The 4,593-nt window shown below is 42.8% G+C and overlaps 1 non-coding gene across 1 annotated transcript; it reads right to left on the bottom strand.

The window, feature by feature from the left end:
* Positions 1 to 814: 814 nt before the first annotated feature.
* Positions 815 to 887, bottom strand: TRNAT-CGU (transfer RNA threonine (anticodon CGU)). Its single transcript has one exon. It is a non-coding gene; the product is annotated as a tRNA-Thr (tRNA).
* Between the last annotated feature and the right edge of the window lie 3,706 nt (positions 888 to 4,593).

Below are 4,593 nucleotides of genomic sequence, written 5' to 3'. Positions count from 1 at the left end.
TTTTTAGATACGCAACAAAGGGGGTAGTTTCGATAAACAAACTTGAGCAGTAAGTATTCACGAGTAACGTTTTACTGGTAACTGGTTATGGTTTAGGGGCAGTGCATCTGAGGGTCTCGGAACGTCGGCATGGATCATCGCTGACGTCATGTCGTGACAGTTCATTTGCTTGAGCAATGAACTTTCATTCGGTGAGCGCAGTGGACGCCATCGCCTCTGCTCTCGCCTTGTGGCGCTAAAAGGCGAGCGGTGCGCGTTAACTATGCAAACGGTCTTTCTGCGATGAACGCTGAACTACCAGCTCCCAAGAGACGAGAACTCGCACTCGTCCACGTGAGACAACACTGACAAAAGCGGCCTCTGCTAGTGGGCTCCATGTGGACAATTTACCGCAGTCAGACTAATGTTGGAACGTTTTGAATACAAAACTCTCGAGCTAGGAGCGATTTTATTTTTATTTTTTCATTCCAAAACAGGACTATTGTATGGTGCGAAACTTGCACGGTCGATAATTCAAGCGTTTGCGCACCGCTCTCTGTAACATGCGACCACCAACGCTCTGCTCCGTTCTAAGGAGTGTTCGCTCGCATTCGCCTTAGACCATGTGCTTCATGAGAATATTGAGAAGAGTTTCCAGGATTATATATATATATATATATATATATATATATATATATATATATATATATATATATATATATATATATATTTATATGAGATCTAACAGGCAATAATGCCAAGAAAGGTATAGGGGAAGTTATTAGGCCAATTGTAATGTAAATGAGAAGAAAGAAAAGCGGGTGAAAAGATAACTTGCCGTGGGCAGGATTCGAACCTGCGACCTTCGAATAACGCGTTCGATGCTCTACCACTTGAGCTACCACGGCAGCTATACCCCCAGCCACTTTATTGAGTATATATGTCAATTTAAACGTGGGAGTGTCAGTCAGCGCCACTAGTAGACATGGCGGCGAGTGTGGTACACTCTTTATGAGCCTGTTTGGCATCACGTAGCACATGAGCTTATTACTAACTGGCAGCTGACCAATAGTCCACCGTATACAATCGAGAGGCACCTAGTCTGCCAGTACGAGACCCTCGTTAATGAATAAGGGAAACAAGTGTATACTTAAGGGCTCGTTTTGTGTTTTACACAATATTAAGGTACACTCATAAAGAGTGTACCATATTGGTCAGCTGCCAGTTAGTAATAAGTTCACGTGCTACGTGACGCCAAACAGGCTCATAAAGAGTGTACCACACTTGCCGCCATGGCTACTAGTGGCGCTGACTGACTCTCCCACGTTTAAATTGACATAGATACTCAATAAAGTGGCCTGGGGGGATAGCTGTCGTGGTAGCTCAAGTGGTAGAGCATCGAACGCGTTATTCGAAGGTCGCAGGTTCGTATCCTGCCCACGGCAAGTTATCTTTTCACCCGCTTTTCTTTCTTCTCATTTACATTACAATTGGCCTAATAACTTCCCCTATACCTTCCTTGGCAATATTGTCTGTTGGATCTCATTAATATTGTGTAAAACACGAAAAACGAGCCCTTAAGTATACACTTGTTTCCCTTATTCATTAACGAGGGTCTCGTACTGGCAGACTTGGTGCCTCTAGGTTATATACGGGGGACTGTTGGTCAGCTGCCAGTTAGTAATAAGTTCACGTGCTACGTGACGCCAATCAGGCTCATAAAGAGTGTATCACACTCGCCGCCATGGCTACTAGTGGCGCGTACTGACACTCCCACGTTTAAATTGACATAGATGCTCAATAAAGTGGCTGGGAAGATAGCTGTCGTGGTAGCTCAAGGGGTAGAGCATCGAACGCGTTATTCGAAGGTCGCCTGTTCGGATCCTGCCCACGGCAAGTTATCTTTTCACCAGCTTTTCTTTCTTCTCATTTACATTACAGTTGGCGTAATAACTTCCCCTATACCTTCCTTGGCATTATTGTCTGTTGGATCTCATTATTATTGTGTAAAATACGAAAAAGTAGCCCTTAAGTATATACTTGTTTCCCTTATATATATATATATATATATATATATATATATATATATATATATATATATATATATATATATATATATATATATATATATATATATATATATATATATGCTATGTGCTATAATATACGGCAAAGCAGCTGCTTCTGTATGGAGTAGTGTATTCTGTAGAGAAAAAAAGATGCATAAAGAGAAGAAACGGATGCATGGAGCTTAGAAAGCAGAGCGGATATAATAAAAAAAAGAGAGAGAGGCTGTTGTTGTAGGTGAATGGTTTGAAGACAGAGTGGTAGCGAATGAAGAAAGTGAACAAAGAACGAAGGCTGAAAATGAAGAATAGCCCGTGAAAAGACGTCACGAACGGAGACGCACGTAGTACGCATGCGCATTCGTAATGCGTCGGAAGGTCTTGCAAAAAAGCGAAATAATGCGCCCCCATTGATGAGAAAAGAAACATAAAGCGAAAAGTTCATATTTTCACTATCGAAAAACACCAGTAGCCGTAAATCTTTTTATAATTGTGCCTATAAAAAAACGAGCTTTTGCGGAAGAGAACAATCACACCGTATCCCTCTAAAGGGAACCATGTATAGATACAAAGCAGCGAGCAAGAAGACGTGGCAGTGGTTCGTAAGGACTCAATGCCATTCAATAAATTAGGTTTACCTGCAAGCCACAGCGTGCACAAAGAATGAATGCAGTCACATTGAAGAAATCAACTGGCGCACATGTGCACATTGAAGTGTCGCCGATTCTTTACACCAACTTTGAGCCGTGCGGGGCACCAGCTTCACGCACATCTGTGGTGTGCAGTGGTCCGTATAAAAATGTCGCCACTAGTAGTAGTTTCCGGCATACTATAAAGCTCTCACAATGCATCCCCCACGTTGTGCTTAACTGCAATGCGACACTATTGTCACTCTTTGTGTTGGCGGCCACAGCTTGCAGCATCGCGTGGCGTGTGTGCCTTGTTGACAGTCGCAGTGAAAACCACTGAGCAACCACTATCTCCACAGTCCTTTGTGCTTCAACTGAGCAATCAGTCCTATTTCTAGTGAACTGCAAGTTTAGCATTGAAATTCAGGTATTTGAAAGCGTTATTTGAAAAAAGCAAAATGTGAACACCACACGCGTCAAGAAAACGCGTTCAAGATATAAAGATATAAAAAAACAAAGCGAAGTGTATGCGCCGCCAAAAATGAAGAACCAGAGGGGCTCAAACAGATGGTTGAATAAACAACGCGGGATGGCAACACACCAAAGTCTGGCCTACGGCTTCAATCCAAACAGTCGAGACATCAATAACGGAGCGAAGTCAAATGCAAATTTCGAAGTACATGAAAAAACTGAAAAGGAAAAAAATATGGGGGGTGCTAGTGCAGCAACAGCTTACGTTCGAAAGGAACGTCACCAAAAAAACCAGACGCGACGGGAAACATGTCTCAAGCAGTCGAGGTCATCGCGTGTCCTGTTTTTTTCCCTTTGCTCCCCTGATTCCGGATCATTTAGCTTGAAAGAAATGGCGTTCTTCAAGCGCTCTTTACTGAGTTAGCAAGGGCACTAGTACTATAAGAGCACACATGCATCTCAGAAAAAAAAAACAACGTAAATATTAATAGAAAAACATTCACGAAACGATAGCGCCAGAAAAGGAGCCGGCAGTGTAGGCGTGTACATGCGACGATGTACTCACAGATGTGATGTTTGGAAAACGGACTTGTGAGTCTAAAAGAAAGATCACGCAATATCGCAGCGAGCATGAAAATAAGAAAAATTATCGAGTCGCAGGAAAATACAGAAAGCTGCATTCATCGCGCTCAACTGCCACAGATGCGTAGCTCTGGGTAAATCGTACGATCGTTCCATGGCAGCGGCAGTCTCGATACGCGATGCGGAAGGAAAGAAAGCGCCTAGAAAATAATAAACAAGGTGAAATGAGAGGTCTTCGCACGGACGTGTATCAGACGCACTGGGCCTTTTTTGTACCCGGTCTGAAATGAAGGGGTAAAACAGAATGAAAAGGTGCGAGAAGTAATGTGTGAAAAAAATTCCTGGACTGAAAATCGTCCGAACGTTATACAGAAAAGATGGTTGGGGTTGTGAGAGCCGCCATCAACAAAATAAAAAAACAGAGAAAAATAAAGATGTGAGAGGGGGAAGTGTCGCAGAATATAAAATACGAGTGCCACACGACACAAAGTACGGGTGAAGAGGATAGAGTTTCCTGACTAAAGTGAAGGGGTATACATTATACATATGCGCATTTCTAATGCGCATTTCTAATGCGTCTTTCTATAAGTGGGCTCAGTCACGGAGGAAGGATAAGTTACGACGGGGAAGACATTATACATTGCCTATACGCGCATCGATGTGGCCGACGTTCAGTGCCGGTCTCAATTTTGTGCATGTGGTCGAAATACGGTGCCTCGAAATTGAGTGCAAATATATGTTATATTCGGGAGTTTCACTTGGCTATCTGGGAGCTTGCTCATTTTTCATTCTTATCTTCTCCCTAGCAGGTTATAAAACTGGATAATAATAAAGAAAAGGGGGGGGGGTGCATTTCCAAGCTGACT

Source organism: Rhipicephalus microplus, unplaced genomic scaffold (assembly GCF_043290135.1).
Source record: "Rhipicephalus microplus isolate Deutch F79 unplaced genomic scaffold, USDA_Rmic scaffold_63, whole genome shotgun sequence".
NCBI classification, from domain to species: Eukaryota; Metazoa; Arthropoda; class Arachnida; order Ixodida; family Ixodidae; genus Rhipicephalus; species Rhipicephalus microplus.
This window is presented reverse-complemented; position numbering and strand designations above follow the sequence as displayed.